Here is a 16,718-nt window from a genome sequence, read left to right as displayed (position 1 = left end):
TAAGCACAATGGGTGGTCATGGAGGATCCTAAGTTGAGACTGGATAGATTGGAGGTAGGGAAAACAGCATGAACTCGGCTGAGCAGGGCCTGGGGTACCCCATGTGCTAACCCATGCCACCATCCTCTGGGGCCGCGGGGCTGAGCTGGCCTCCAGAGCCCTAGATGGAGGCGGCAGGGGCTCTCCGAACTTGTCTCCCTTAGCTCCCCAGCCCTCCCTCACCTTACTGTGTGACCTCAGGCAGGGCACTCACCGTCTCTGAACCCCACTTGTTACAAACGCTGAATGGGGGCACTGGCCAGAGTGGTCTCTCTGGGGCCACGGCCAGCCTCTCATTGTTGTGGATCCAGCGGGGGCCACAGGACCATGGTGAGGGTCTCGGCCATACCAGAGGATGCCAATGAGCTCTTTTGCTTTCCCTGACTCCCCTTCTTCCTGAGGGGAAAGGTAGGAGGGTTCCTGAAGGGAGGGGAACGTGTTATGCTGAGTGGCAGAGCCCAGAGAAAACACAGAATAGACATCCCCTCTCAGTGTACCCAAGTCTCTGACCCCGTCCCAGTGCCTTTGCTGACGGATGCAGGTCTGATGGGGCACATGGCCTTTTGCGGGTCAAACCACTCCTACAGCCAGTGCCAGGCCAGGGCGAATTTCTTAGTACAGAGACATGGCTCAGGCTCAAGTTCTAGTTCTGCCACCAGTTAGTTGGCTGTGTGACCTCAGACAGGGCTCTTCCCCTTTCTGGGCCTGAGCTGAGAGAGCCCCAGATCTACCCTCATGAAGCTCATGAACCAGCCACTGTTCAATAGAAATGCAATCCAAGCCCTGTATGTAATTTAACGATTACTAGTAGCCATACTACAAAAGGAAAAAGAAATCGGTGGAGTTAATTGTAATATATTAACCCAATATATCCAAAATATTGTCATTTGAGCATGTAATGAATGAACCATTTTATACTCTTTTTTTTCATTTGAGGCTTTTGCAATGCAGTGTTCATTTCATATTTCAGCATAGCTCAATTTGCAGTCGCCACATTTCAAGTATTCAATAGACACGTGTGGCTGGTGGTTAGTGGCCACCATATCGGATAGCACAGATACCCTAAGGAATGCAAAGTCCTGTTTAATAGAGGCTGTCCACGCCTTCTGCGGGCACAGAGGAGGGAGTCACTACTTCTGCTTAGAGAAAGGGGGAGAAGGCTTCCTGGAGGAGGTTCCTTTTCTTTTTTAATTTTTAAAAAAATATGGAACCTTTCATGAATTTGCGTGACATCCTTGCACAGGGGCCATGCTAATCTTCTCTGTATCGTTCCAATTTTAGTATATGTGCTGTCAAAGTGAGCACGGAGGTTACATTTAAAAGATTAAAAATTGCCAGGCTGGGCGTGGTGGCTCATGCCTGTAATCCCAGAACTTAGGGAGGCCAAAGTGGGCAGATCATGAGGTCAGGAGATTGAGACCATTCTGGCTAACACAGTGAAACCCTGTCTCTACTGAAAAAAAAAAAAATGCGAAAAATTAGCTGGACATAGTAGCAGTGCCTGTAGTCCCACCTACTTCGGAGGCTGAGGCAGGAGAATTGCTTGAACCCTGGAGGCAGAGGTTACAGTGAGCCAAGATTATGCCACTGCACTCCAGTCTGGGTGACAGAGAGCGATTCCGTCACACACACACACACACACACACACACACACACACAATTGTCTAGATAGCAAATCTTCTTTCTTCCCCCTTTCAAGAAAACTTTTCTTTCTACGTTACGATAAAAGTAACACATACTTATTGTTAAAAATAAAGAAGATGTAGAAGAGATAAGAAAGAAAACAAAAACCATCCCTAATCTCCCCAGCCTGAGAGGCACTACTGATATTTTGATCTGTTTCCATCCAGGCACAAGTATTTTGCATGTAACTATAACCTCGCTGTCTGTGTGGTGCTGTGCCCGATTTTTTCCCACCTAGCACTGTGGAGCGAGCATTCCGTTGGGTTGTGAAAAACCCTCTGGAAACCTCATTGCTGACCACTGCGTACCATTCCAGGGAGATGATGGGCCATGAAAGCAGAAACTCCTGCTTTCCCACTTCTGGAGGTACATGCCAACCCAGCTCCACTTTCGATGCCCCTCTGAGCACAGAGGCTGCAGGGAGAGTGGAGAGAAGCAACTAGGAGGGTAGGGTTCCGTGCAAGCCACCCCGGTGCCCGACTCCTCACTGTCGGCCCTGGGTCTTTGTGACTCAGACCTGGAGGAGTCTGGGCTGGGCTGCAGCGCCGATTAGCCAGGCTCTTGACTGCCACCTGGTGGCTCTGAGAGTGAATGCACCCTCTAGGAGAACCATCAGAAGGAGGCTGGAGGCAGGAGGTGCTAGGGTCCTGGGTTTTCACTTTTGTGACCCCTGGGCCCGCACCCCACTTCATGACCAGCCTTTTGTGGAAGGGGTCATCTGAGTTGTCATTCTGGAGAAGGGCTTCCCTCCTGCTGTCGTTCTAAAGAGTCACAGCCTGGGGAGGGGACTGCCTGGGTGCAAATCCAGCACCACCTCTGATGAGCTCTGTGTCCTCGGGCCCTCTGCTTTTCTGACTCAGTCTCCTGATCTGTAACATGGAATAAGAATAGTGTCTGCCCCTAGAGCTGTGACGCTGAGATGAGATAATCCATGTGGACAAGCACGGGGCCCTGTCCACAGTACATGCTCAGTGTTTTAAATTATTTAACGTCAGAGGGAAATTAAATGCAAAGTACAGGGGATGAATCTCATTAAATCTCATCCTCTTTCTCTGGTTCTCTGCTCTTAACCCTCAAGCCCCTTCGATGTCCCCACAAGGCCTCCATGTCCCCCTAGTTCCCCCTGTAATATACACTCCCTAGCCTGGCATTCAAGGACAGGACCCAGCCCACCTGCACAGTCCTGTCTCACTGTTCCCTCCAGGTATCCTCCGTCCCAGCCAAACTGCTGTCCTCAGCTCTCGGGGAACTCCTCCGTTTTCTCACCTCCACACTCTCCTCATGCTCAGCTTCACCCTAGACCCCATTTCTCCTGATCCTGTCTTCCAGAATTCTGCTTATTCTCCAAAGACCTCATCACAGACCAACTCCTCAGGAATCTTCCATAGACCAATAGCCCTATGGAAACATCCCCAGCCTGCTGATGACACGCACCTCAACTTCCTTCATTGTATGTTCTTGCAAAGTAGCTTTGTGGAGCAGAAAGAGTGTGGCGTTTGGAGTTAGGGGAGGGGTGTGTTGGAATCACGGGTGAGCTTGAACAGGGAGAATATTCAACCTCTTTAACTCTCAGTTCCTTCCTTCCTTCTTCCCTCTTTCTTTCTCTTTCTTTCTTCCTTTCTTTTCTTTCTCTTTCTCTCTCTCTTTCTTTCTTTCATTCTTTTCTTTCTTTCTTGTCTTACTCTGTCACCAGGCTGGAGTGCAGTGGTACGATCTCGGCTCACCGCAACCTCCACCTCCCAGGTTCAAACGATTCTCCCACCTCAGCCTCCTGAGTAGCTGTGACTCCAGGCATGCGCCACCACGCTCAGCTAATTTTTTGTATTTTTAGTGGAGACAAGGTTTCACCATTTTGGCCAGGATGGTCTCCATCTCCTGACCTTGTGATCCACCCACCTTGGCCTCCCAAAGTGCTGGGATTACAGGCAGGAGCCACCGCGCCCAGCTTTTCTTTCTTTTTTTCTATTTTAGAGATGGGTCTCACTCTGTTGCACAGGCTGGAGTACAGTGCAATGATCATAGCTCACTGCAGCCTCAAACTTCAGGGAGGGCTCAAGCGATCTTTCCACCTCAGCCTCCCCAAATGCTGGAATTACAGGCATGAGCCACTGTGCCCAGCCCTGAGATTTCTTTATTTGTCAAAGGGACCAGATCCTTATAGGTTTATGATGGGCATAGCATGCAGTGACCCATGGAAAACGCCTGCCATTCGAGAACGCCTCTGACATGTTGGTTTCCTTTCCCTGCGAGTTCAGGCCCCATCTGTACAGGAAGCTGCCCTGGGGCAGACTGGATTCTGTTCAGCTCTGAATCCAGGTCCAGCAAAGGACCTGGCACACAGGCACTGACTAATTGCTTGCTAGAGTGAAGAGAAACTTCTCTCCCCCACGTAGAAAGAACCTGCTTGGTGTAGGAGACAGGAGGCAAAATGCTACGCAGTAGCTGTGAGCCATGTAGCTCCCAGTAGCTCCATTACCACGTGGAGCCAAAGCTTACTTCCTCCTGGGAGCTGGAGGGCCTGGCATGTCCAGCTTGTAGGTGAGGCTCCTGGTGGGTGGGTGGGGTGAGGGGTGACTAGCTTGCAGCGGGCAGCCTGTCTCCACAGTCTGTTCCCACCCATCATCTGCTTTGATCTTTGCAACAACCTTGTGAGCCTGGCAGCCCTTTCACTTTACGGTGGAGGAAATGGCAGTCAGGAGAGGAAGTGACTTACCTAAGGTCGCTCAACAGACTCATGAATGCTGGGCTGGGAGCCAGGTCTCCGGATCCCCAGATTTAGGCCCTTCCGAAGCTTGTAGCTGTGATGTGGTTTCAGAGGCACTGATTTAACATCAGGAGAGACGAATTGAAATCCCAAGTCAGCCCTTTACTTTCTGTGTGGCTTTGGGTGGTTTTGTAATTTCTTGAACCTCAGTTTCCTCGTGGCCAGGGGCCCTGTTGAAGATGAAAGAAGCCAGGAGATGGGAAACACCTCTGTCAACTGTGGAGTGCCGTATCCAGGTAAAAGGTTGTTACGGTTGTATACTGAGCCTGATATGGGATACTTTGATCTTTGCGCCCCACAGGAGTACACAGAATTTTATGGCTATTCCCCTGGCCGACCGTTTCCCAATCTGCCTCTCTCCTGGAGTTTGATAGTGCTGTTTTGATGGGTTCCTGGCAACAGAGGTGCAGTAGGGTGGGGGAGCTGGGCGAGTGAGCTGGGTGTGGATGCTCTGAAGGCCAGGACAGCTGCCCCCTATCTGGGTACAGTCACAGAAAACATCCAGACTAGGCTGGGCACTGGGGCTGGGGACACACACAGCAAGGGAAGGTGCAGATCTCTTTTTTTGTCTTTTGTTTTTTGAGACAGAGTCTCGCTGTGTTGCCAGGCTGGGGTGCAGTGGCACGATCTTGGCTCACTGCAACCTCCACCTCCTGAGTTCAAGCGATTCTCCTGCCTTAACCTCCTGAGTAGCTGGGATTACAGGCACGTGCCACCACGCCCAGCTAATTTTTGTATTTTTAGCAGAGACAGGGTTTTACCATGTTGGTCAGGCTGGTCTTGAACTCCTGACCTCGTGGTCTGCCCACCTTTGCCTCCCAAAGTACTGGGATTACAGGCGTGAGCCACCGTGCCTGGCCTGCAGGTCCCATTTTTTAAGGACTCTGAATGTGAAAAGAAAAAAGTTGTGGAACTGGGTGTGGGTGTAGTTGAGCTCTCTGGAAAGGTTTTGGCTGATTCACGTTTAAACAGGACCAGGCAAAGAGGACATTCTGGAAGCGTTTGCCAAATGGATGAGTAGATGGATGGATGGATGGATGGATGGTTGGTTGATTGGATGGATGGAGAGGAGGGGACATGATGATAAGCAGGCAGGCTTCTAGGAGTTGGTGACATGTGAGCTATGACGATTCTCTGGATTGCAAGAAATTGACTAAGGAGTTTTTGGGGGGACACATATGGCAATAAAAACCCAGGAATCTCTACTTTGTGATCAGGACTTATTAAAACCCAGCAAAATTCTCAGGGGGCCTGAACAGGCCTTGTAGTTATTGAGAACTGAAGGCACCTGTAACCACTGAGATAATGCTGATAATAACAATTACCGGCTGGGCATGGCAGCTCACATGTGTAATCCCAGCACTTTGGGAGGCTAAGGTGGGAGCATCGCTTGAGCCCAGGAGTTCAAAATGAGCCTGGGCAACATAGCAAGACTCTGTCTCTATTTAAAAAAAAAAAAAAAATTAGTGGGGCATGGTGTTGCATACCTGTAGTTCTAGCTACTTGGGAGGCTGAGGTGAGAGAATTCCTTAAGCCCAAGAAGTTGAGGCTTCAGTGAGTTATGATTGCACCACTACACTCCAGCCTGGGCAACAGATCAAGACCCTGTCTAAAAAAAAAAATGGTGGTGCTAGGGGCAGTGCTGAGCGTTTTACAAACGTCATCTCATTTGCTGCCCCAAATCCTCTTAGGGTGCTTGAGGAAGGCTCTGTGCCTTCCTGCTCTCGGCAGGTTGCCCCTCTCAGCACCCACCTGTCTGCCTGACTCATTCTGTGACATTCAGGAGACCTCAGCCCCGTGCAGGTGGAGTATACCTAGGCTCCTGGCCAGCGCAAAGCCCTGCTGACTTTGGGTCTCCTAGGAGAGGGAACAGCCCTGCCCAGAGCCTCACGGTGAACTCAGATGTCCTGGTGCTTTTCCATCTCTGCATTCAGATGGGAACAAGCATTTAGGGTCCAGGAGAGGAGCTGAGTTCAAGGAAGGAGAAGGAGCTTTGAGGGTAGGGAGCCTAAACTTCTGAGCTCTCACAGATGTTCTTGGACAGATTCTGTTCCCGGGAAATAGGCCTCAACATGTTGAGATGAAGTGTGCCCAGTCCGTCTTCAACCCACATGCTTGATATTGATGATGACAGAACCCTAGAATCTTTTCTTTCTTTCTTTCTTTTTTTTTTTTTGAGAAGGAGTTTCACTCTTGTCATCCAGGCTGGAGTGCAGTGGCGCGATCTCAGCTCACTGCGACCTCCGCTTCCTGGGTTCAAGCGATTCTCCTGCCTCAGCCTCCCTAGTAGCTGAGATTACAGGTGCCTGCCACCACGCCCAGCTAATTTTTGTATTTTTGGTAGAGACGGAGTTTCACCATATTAGCCAGGCTGGTCTTGATCTCCTGACCTCAGAAGATCCACCCACCTCGGGCTCCCAAAGTGCTGGAATTATAGGCATGAGCCACCACCAAGCCTGGCCAGAACCCTAGAATCTTTAGATTTGGAAGAGCTAGCCTGGAATCAGCTTCTCCATCCCTCTCATTTTATAAATGAAGAAACTACGTCTCAGAGAAGCAAAGTAACTAACTCAAGGTCACACAGCAAGTTAGTGGGCAACGGTGGTGAGATGTTCGCCAGCTCATGGAGTGGAATTGGCAGTTGGCCTCAGATTTCCAACTGGGAAGTCTGGGACAAGGAGCCCAAGGGGAGTCCAAGGAGATAAGGCGGGCGGTTCCCGTTTTTCTAGGACCATCTCAAAGGCTGGGCTGAGCTCAGCCCTGCAACTGTCTGAGATGGGATTGGCATGCAGCCAGCTTGTCAATTCCATCTATTAACTAATAGTCTATTATTTTCCTCCAGGATTAATATTTAAATGCAAATGGCCTGTTTTATCACACATTTGAGCATTTAGCACCCACTGGTCCCTGGCTTCTGAGCAGGGGCAGGCCTTCTTCCATTGGCTTCAGGGGCCCAGCAGCCCTTGGGGATACGGGAATGGGGGTCACATGGGTAGAGGGTCAAACCTTTTGTTCCTGAATTCCGATTCTACACCATACCCAGGACATATTTGGGAGGGATGAAGCAGTGGGGGGTGGCATAAAGGGACAATGGTTGAAAAACAGGAGCCCGTTCTTGTTCAGGACATTTTCCTCCACTTAATTAATATCACAAAGGGAAGCTGGGCCTGCATTGGATTGTGGGGATTATGCAAATGAGGCCATGGACAGGGTGGGCGGGGGGAGATTTCTGAGCTCCTGGTTGCTCAGAGTTTTAAAAACCTGTCCATTTCCAGAAAACCACGACCAAGGGCCAAGGCTGCGCTGTGTCCTTTCTTGAGTCTGGGGCCATGGTGTGGCAGTTGGAGGAATCCTGACCTAACACGATGCAGCCCGGGACTACAGCTTATTTACTTATTTATTTATCAATTTTTTATTAAGTTCTGGGACACGTGTGCTGAACGTGCAGGTTTGTTACATAGGCATCCATATGCCTTGGTGGTTTGCTGCACCTGTCAACCCATCATCTAGATTTTAAGCTCTGCGTGCATTAGGTATTTGTCCTAATGCTCTCCTTCCCCTTTCCCTGACAGGCCCCGGTGTGTGATATTCTCCTCCCTGTGTCCATGTGTTTTCATTGTTCAGCTCCCACTGATGAGTGAGAACATGCAGTGTTTGGTTTGCTGTTTCTGTTAGTTTGCTGAGGATGATGATTTCCAGCTTCATCCATGTCCCTGCAAAGGACATGAACTCATTCTTTTTTATGGCTGCATAGTATTCCATGGTGTATATGTGCCACGTTTTCTTTATCCAGTCTATCATTGATGGGCATTTGGGTTTGTTCCAAGTCTTTGCTATTGTAACCAGTGCTGCAATAAACATTACGTGTGCATGTTTCTTTATAGTAAAATTATTTTAAATCCTTTGGGTATATACCCAGTAATGAGATTGCTGGGTTAAATGGTATTTCCGGTTCTATATCCTTGAGGAATTTTCATACTGTCTTTCACAATGGTTGAACTAATTTACACTCCCACCAACAGTGTAGAAGCTGTTCCTGTTTCTCCACATCCTTGTCAGCCTCTGTTGTTTGCCTGGGACTAGAACTTGTAGAGGGAGTCTACCGGGTAGGTCTTCCCGACAGAGGGCTGACTAGACTGGTCACCCTGAAGGAAACCCAGCCACGGGATGCAGAACTTAATTCTTCTTCTCTAAGAAGACAGTGAGGCCTAGGAGAAAGGGCGAGGGTTTTGGAGTCAGAACTGGGTTCAAATCCCTGCTCCGCCACTTGGTGGCTGTGTGACCCTGGGTGAGCCATTTTACCTCTCTAAGCCTCAGTCTCCTCATCTGTGACATGGGGGACAATAATTGTACCCTCATAGAGTTGATGGGAGGATTGAATGAGATAAAGTCTGTTAAAGGCCTGGGACTCAGCCTGATCATACCAATGCTTGCCTCTTCGTCCACATGCTCCATATGGAATAAATATAATAATAATTCAAGCAACGTAATAATATTTTTTGTATAAATAATATAACACCTATATATATATATATATAAATAGCAAAAAGTAATATGAAAGCATATGCTTGGAGAGGACCTCCAGCAGGAGCTGGGACTGTTCTGAGCTTTTTATTAGCTCGCCGAGGGCTTACGGCAACCCCACGACAGAGGTAAATCCGAGTGCACCCATTTCACGTGTGAGCGTGTGTGTACGGAGGGCTGTGTCTGTTGTCCTCCCTCCTCCGAGCAGATCCTGGCTGGTCGGAGGCCCTCGTCTCTCCAGCCTGCCATAGAAGGGACCTGACATTCATCAGCTTTGACCTGCCTGTTTTACAGTTGGCATACTGAGGCCTACAGAGGGAGAGTAACCCGCCCACCACTGCAGACAGAGTTGGCAGCAGGTCTCCTGTCTCCCAGCCCAGAACTCGCTTCTCTTCCTACGCCCACCCACCTTGGGGAGATTGATTGCTGAACCACCAACTGCCTTATAGGATGAAAAGGTTTGCTAAGCCTGAGTTGGCTTAGCCTGAGCTAGGCCCTGGGGGTGGAGGGCACCAAAGCTGGACAACTTCACACCTGTCTGACCTCAGAAGGAAGCCAGCCGGAGGGGAGCTCTGGATGAGGTGTTGCGGAAGGAGAGTGGGGGAAGGGTCTGGACTGGGAGGGGCAGAGATGATGAACAGCCCCTGGTTCCTGCCCTTTAAGAACCCACAGTCTGGTGGCAGGTCAGGCCTCTAACAGACAGCGTAAGTAGACCACCACAGATAGCATTTATCAAGAGTGGCCTTGTGGCCGCGCGTGTGGTTCCCACCTGAAATCCCAACACTTTGGGAAGCTAAGGCAGACGGATCACTTGAACCCAGGAGTTTGAGACCAGCCTGGGCAACATAGTGGGACTCCATCTCTGAAAAAAAAAAAAAAAAATTTCAAAAATTAGGCTGGGCACAGTGGCCTGTGATCCCAGCACCCCTTTGGGAGGCTGAGGCAGGTGGATCACTTGAGGTCAGGGGTTCAAGTCAACATGGTAAAACCCTGTCTCTACTAAAAATACAAAAATTAGCTTGGTGTGATGGTGCATGCCTGTAATCCAAGCTACTCAGGAGGCTGAGGCAGGAGAATCGCTTGAACTCGGAAGCAGAGGTTGCAGTGAGCTGAGATCTCGCCACTGCACTCCAACCTGGGCAACAGAGCATGACTCCATCTCAAAAATAAGAAACAGGCTGGGCGCGGTGGCGGAGGCCAAGGTGGATGGATCACCTGAGGTCAGGAGTTCGAGATCAGACTGACCAACATGTGAAACTCTGTCTCTACTAAAAACACAAAATTGGCTGGGTATGGTGGTACATGCTTGTAATCTCAGCTACTTGGGAGGCTGAGGCAGGAGAATCCCTTGAACCCAGGAGGCAGAGGTTGCAGTGATCTGAGGTCATACCATTGCACTCCAACCTGGGCAACAAGAGCCAAACTCCATCTCAAAAAAAAAAAAAAAAGATAAAGAAACAATAAAATAAAATACAAGGTGTAGCCAGGAGTGGCGGTGTACCTCTGTACTTCCAGCTACTCAGGAGGCTGAGGTAGCAGGATCACTGGAGCCCAGGAGGTAGAGGCTGCAGTGAGCTAGGATCGAGGCACTGCACTACAGCCTGGGAAACAGAGCAAGATCCTGTCTCAAAAAAAAAGAGTGACTTTGTAGCATACATTGTGTAACGGGCTTTATGCTCATTTTCTTCATTGATCTTCATAATAACCACTGGCCGGTGATCCTATAATAATGTATTAGATAGTGATATAATAAATAATAATATAATAATATCACGTGTAGAGTTTAACAGTATCACATACATAATAACGTCACATAGAGAACATCACAGCCCTTTTATGGATAAGCGCGTTGAGACAGCTGCCTAAGTCCACTCAAGACCTCAGTCCAGGCCCATCTGAATTAAAACCGAATGGTGTACATGCAAGCGCTCTGACATATGACCTCCTAGAGGGGTTCTTTTTATTTCTGTCTTGTTTTTGAGACAGAGTCTCTCTCTTACCCAGGACGCAGGCTGGAGTGTAGTGACACAATCTCGGCTCACTGCAACCTCTGCCTCCCAGCTAATTTTTTATATTTTCAGTAGAGACAGGGTTTGGTCATGTTGGCTGGGCTCAGCCCGTCAAGAGAGTCTGTTGAGATAATATTTAGAAGATACTGGATTAAAGAAAATGTATTATTAAAATGAATTCCACCTGTTTTGTTTTACTTTATTGACATTGCTAAATTGTCTAATTTAAAAGTCCATATGTGGCTGCCTTATATTTCAGTTGCACAGTGCGGCTCTGGGCCAGAGCTGTTGATAGAACTTTCTAAGATATTGAAGCTGTTCCGTTCTGCGTGGTTCAGTAGGGTAGCCACTAAGTCACTTGTCTTGAACTCCTGGCCTCAAGTGATCCACCCACCTTGGCTTCCCAAAGTGCTGGGATTACAGGTATGAGCCACTGCAGCCAGCCTCCTAGAGGGGTTCTGATGGCTGCGTCTAGAGCTTTCTGGGCTCCACTGTGAGCTGGCGCACTCCCAAGAACAGGGGCTGTAAACCATACATCTTGACCCAATTCCCAATGCCTAGCAACCAGTAGGGGCTTGCAGGTTTGAATGAGAGACAAAGCATTTGAATCCTGTGTGGTCCTGGGTTGGGCTGGTTCCTTGGCCAAGTCCATCCAAACATTTGTGGGGTTCAGGGCAAGATACAAATGGAGTTTGTGTCTAATATTTAAAAGTCATACATCACGCTGGGTGCAGTGGCTCATGCCTGTAATCTCAGCACTTTGGGAGGCTGAGGTGGGTGGATCACTTGAGTCCAGGAGTTTGAGACCAGCAGACCAGCCTAGGCAACATGGTGAAACCTCCATCTCTACAAAAAAACAAAACAAAACAACAACAACAACAAAAAAATATACATATACACACACACATATATACACATACGTGTGTATGTATGTGTGTACATCTCTATCTCTATCTATCTATCGGTAAAAATTAGCCAACATGGTGGCACGTACCCTAGTCCCATCAGTTTGGGAGGCTGAAGTGGGAGGCTCACCTGAGCTCAGGAAATCAAGGCTGCAGTCAGCCCTGATCATGTCACTGCATTCCAGCCTGGGCAAAGAGAGTAAGACCCTGTCTCAAAAATGAAATAAAAGTTATAAATCAAACCTAATAAACAGTTCAATAAAATATGGCAACTGTAACTTTATTATAACAAAATATAAAATATGAGTAAAGCCGCCGTTTTTATATGGCTGAAAGTCAGTAAGGTATCAAAGGTGACGGAGTATAATATTACACTTGTCTGGGTAGTCTTTTGATGGGCCGATCATATTTGAATGAGTAATAAAAACCTACATGATTCATAAATTATTATTTGTTCCATCCATGTTGTCTTTCTTGCCTTTATTTCAGCAAAATAGTAGTTGTGTGGTGATAATCACAATTCTCACATAATTTCTGTTCCGTTGATGGCAATGTGAAATTAGACAACCTTTCGCAAGTCATTGTATTTCTTAGCTAGTTTTTAATTAATTTCAATTTGGAAACACTTGCTCTGTTGAGGATGTAGCAACAATTGTCAATAAAATTCTTAAAGCAATATTTAGATTAGGAAATGAGCCATGAATTTTATGTTGCAAGCTCAAACATTGTAATGGGGTTGTGGATGAGAAATTATGATTATTGTGGAAAATGTTATAAGCTGTGAGTTCTTCATGTAAATCATCTCATATATAGCATGATTTTTTATTGTCTCTCAAGGCAATATTGAGATCCAACATCCACGTAAGTAACTGACGTCACACTTTCAGCATGTTATAGCTGGACATACGTATATACAAATTCAAGAGTAATATAAGTTATTTAATATTGCAAAATGTTCTTTGGCTGCCCTGTGAAACTCGTGCAGATACTATGCTCTTTTTTTCTTTCGTTTTTTTTTTTTTTTTTTTTTTTTGAGACAGAGTTTCACTCTTATTGCTTGGGCTGGAATGCAATGGCGTGATCTCGGCTCATGGCAACCTCTGCCTCCCGGGTTCAAGGGATTCTCCTGACTCAGCCTCCTGAGTAGCTGGGATTGCAGGCATATGCCACCATGCCCAGCTAATTTTGTATTTTTAGTAGAGATGGGGTTTCTCCATGTTGGTCAGGCTGGTCTTGAACTCGCAGCCTCAGGTGATCCGCCCGCACTGGCCTCCCAAAATGCTGGGATCATAGGCGTGAGCCACCACACCTGGCCTCCCGTGCTCTTTTTTAAGCACCTCCAGAACCAGGACTTAGAACATCACAAGAAGTAAGGAAGCGGATGTTTGGTTCTAGTGGGAATTTACTGCATTTGTGCTCTTAGAGGAAGGATTTAGCGAGTTAATTAATTTGTCTTTCTTCTTACCTAACAGCAAAGCTCTTCTTCCACTGCTCGGAGCTCCCTGTGCCCCAAAGCAGAGTCCATCTGCACCGTCAGCAGCCACACATCCCACAGCCTTTGTGGCATTTGGACGCAGTCATCCTTTGTGTCAAGGACATAAAACAAGAAAAGAGGAGAAGCGAATCCCTTCTCCCTCCTGGGGCCTGAGCAGTGTCAGTCATGGAAGCGGATACTGAGGGTTACACGGGGCGTGCTAGGCCAAGTGACCAGGGCTCCGTGTGTCCTGTAATAAATCGCGCGTGTTTGTGATCTGGGGGTCCCTGGGCTACTCACATGAGGACTGTGGCTGGTGCATGAACTACTCAGAAACCAAGAATAAGTATTTTAAAATATTCACAGCATGACTGCTACGCCCAAGCTCGTGTTTACTTTTCTAGTAGTTCATGTTTAAGTAATTATTTTATAAAATGTTCTAAGACAGCTAGAACATGTTTCTCTCATCTCCTGAAATTTTATTACCGTTGCTTTGTGCTGCATTGACTGTCATTTTAAAATAGCACATTGTATATTGGCATCTCTATCTTTGCAAGTTATGAAATTGTTTTTTTTTTCACTGTGGTGAAAAAAACACATCACGTAAAATTTACCCATCTTAGCAATGTTTAAGTGTACGGTTCCATAGTGCTAAGTACATTCACGATATTGTGAAATAGATCTCTAGGACTTTTTCATCTTTACAAAAAAATGAAAATTCTGTACCCTTTAAACAACTCCTCTCTCCCCCTCCTCTCAGCTCCTGGTATCCACCATTCTTCTATCTGTTTCTATAAATTGGACTTACTTTAGATACCTCATTATGGATTCATTTTTATTGTCTCTTATTAACGTATCAGTCTGAGACAGATGAGAGGTTTAAAAACCAAAATAGTCCTTTGCCTTAGGCAGTTCGAAAAGCAGTGCTCCCAAAACGCAGGGCCTAGGACAGCTCCTCTTGCCCAGGTCTAAAGGCATTTCTGCTTTACTTCCCTGAGCCTCAGTTTCCCCCAGTGTAAAAAGGGATGACTGAATGGCGATGCTCTGAAGGCCTCACAGCTGTGTGACCCAGGGATGGTCTGGTCACTGAATTCCCCGAGTCAGGACTGCCTGGCTGGACAGCCGCCCTCTGTCCCCTCCCGGTGGGCCCTGCTCCAAGTCCCATTTCACGCCCCGAGGACTCCTTTGTCTCTGCTGACACCTGGTTTCCTGCCTCTGCAGTCACAGCGGGGCCTTCTCGTGGATGACACATACAGGCTGCTTCCACTGCTCATGTCCTGGCCAAAGGTTGATGGCATTACCCGCTAAGTTCACATTCCTCTCTGGTTGACTATCACTCCTGTTTTCCATGAGTCACACAGGGCTGGAAGAGATGAGTTGATGTTGATGAGGATGCAATCAAGCAGGGGCCCCACATTCCAGAATTTCAGAGCTCGGAGGGACTTGGTTCTTTTTTTTTTCTCTTATTTCACAGTAATGCACTTTTACTGCCAAAAGATAGATTGATCTATCTATTGATCTATCTATCCAACCATCCATCCATCCATCCATCCATCCATCCATCCATCTATCCATCCATCCATCTATCTATCTCGACAATACCAGCACCTAAAGATAATTACCTTTATTTATTATTTATTGAGACAGAGTCTCATTCTGTCACCCAGGCTGGAGTGCGGTGGTGCAATCTCAGCTCACTGCCACCGCCGCTTCCTGAGTTCAAGCGATTCTCCTGCCTTAGCCTCCAGAGTAGCTGGGATTATAGGCACCCACTGCCACGCCTTGCTAAATTTTGTATTTTTACGAGAGGCTGGGTTTCACCATGTTGGCCAGGCTGGTCTCAAACTCCTTACTTCAAGCAACCTGCCCGCCTCGGCCTCCCAAAGTGCCGGGATTACAGGTGTGAGTCATAACCACCTTTAATATTTTAGCAAACACTGGTTGAGCATCCCAGATCTCAAAATTAAAAATCTGAAATCCAAAGTACTTCTGATCCGAAGCATTTCAGCCAAGGGATGTCCAACCTGCATCTCGCTTGTTTTCTTCCATACACTCTTTTTTTTTTTTTTTTTTTTTTTTTTTTTTTTTTTTTTGAGGCAGAGTTTTGCTCTTGTTACCCAGGCTGGAGTGCAATGGCGCGATCTCGGCTCACCGCAACCTCTGCCTCCTGGGTTCAGGCAGTTCTCCTGCCTCAGCCTCCTGAGTAGCTGGGATTACAGGCATGTGCCATCATGCCCAGCTAATTTTTTGTATTTTTAGTAGAGACAGGGTTTCACCATGTTGACCAGGATCTCTTGACCTCGTGATCCACCCGCCTTGGCCTCCCAAAGTGCTGGGATTACAGGCTTGAGCCACGGCACCCGGCCTCCATACACTCTTAAGACAGCAACATTAACAAGAATGTGTTGCCGGTACTGCTTCTAACCTGCTTTTCTCATCCAACCATGTATAATGAATGTTTTTCTACATCTACAAATGCACTGTTATGTCATCAGTTTGAGGCTGCAGAGTATTCCCTGGTGTATATGTTTGACAGGACTGGTATCCTCTCTCTCTCTCTCGCTCTTTCTCACTATTTTGAATAATAAATAACATTCCTGTGGTCAATTTCTTCATGATTTCCGTAGGATAAAATCCTAGAGGTGCAGTTTCTAGGCCAAAGGATATGCACGCCATATTTAAAAGACTTTGGCTACAGGATTTGACAGTTATTGATCAACACTGCCATCAAAAACATCAAGAGTGCCCATTTCAGCTCATGCCTGCCAACATTGGGTATTATCACTTTTCATTTCATTATTGTTTTAACTTGTATTTTCTTTGGGATGTTGCGGACATGTTTTCCTCGGGCTTCTTGGTCAATTATACTGGAACAGATTTTGGAGCTTATCATCCAGCTTGTTATTTTGACAGCTGTGAAAACAGGCACAGAGCTGGGGATCTGCTTCTTCAAGCGAGTTAGGGACAGGTCAGAATGGAAACCAGGTTTTCTGATGTCCAGTTGAGGGGGATGTTTCTCCACGATTCTGGGGACCCTTGAGTTAATAGAAGGAGATAAGATTATACACTGAGAATGGGAAACACCCCTTCAGCGTTCCCTGTCATTGTGACATTAGACTTTAGAGTCCTTCTCTCTGAGCCTTAGACTTCTCACCTGTAAAATGAGAAGGCTGGATGAAATCAATTGCTCAGGTCTTAGCGCTAAAATTAAGGCTGTGCTACCATCTCCAAGTCCCTTCCCTACTCTAATAGTTATAATGAACATCTTGCATGTGTATAGTACTTTACAGTTTGCAAAACATTTCTGTGAAGCAGAGGGG

At 47.2% G+C, this 16,718-nt stretch overlaps 1 non-coding gene across 1 annotated transcript; it reads right to left on the bottom strand.

Annotated features, from left to right (window-relative positions):
* Positions 1 to 1,237: 1,237 nt before the first annotated feature.
* Positions 1,238 to 1,344, bottom strand: LOC120366123 (U6 spliceosomal RNA). Its single transcript, XR_005580873.1, has one exon. It is a non-coding gene; the product is annotated as a U6 spliceosomal RNA (small nuclear RNA).
* Positions 1,345 to 16,718: the final 15,374 nt, after the last annotated feature.

The sequence above is a fragment of the Saimiri boliviensis genome, chromosome 11, assembly GCF_048565385.1.
Source record: "Saimiri boliviensis isolate mSaiBol1 chromosome 11, mSaiBol1.pri, whole genome shotgun sequence".
Taxonomy (NCBI): domain Eukaryota; kingdom Metazoa; phylum Chordata; class Mammalia; order Primates; family Cebidae; genus Saimiri; species Saimiri boliviensis.
Note: the sequence above shows the minus strand (reverse complement) of the source record. Positions and strands in the feature narration are given on the sequence as shown.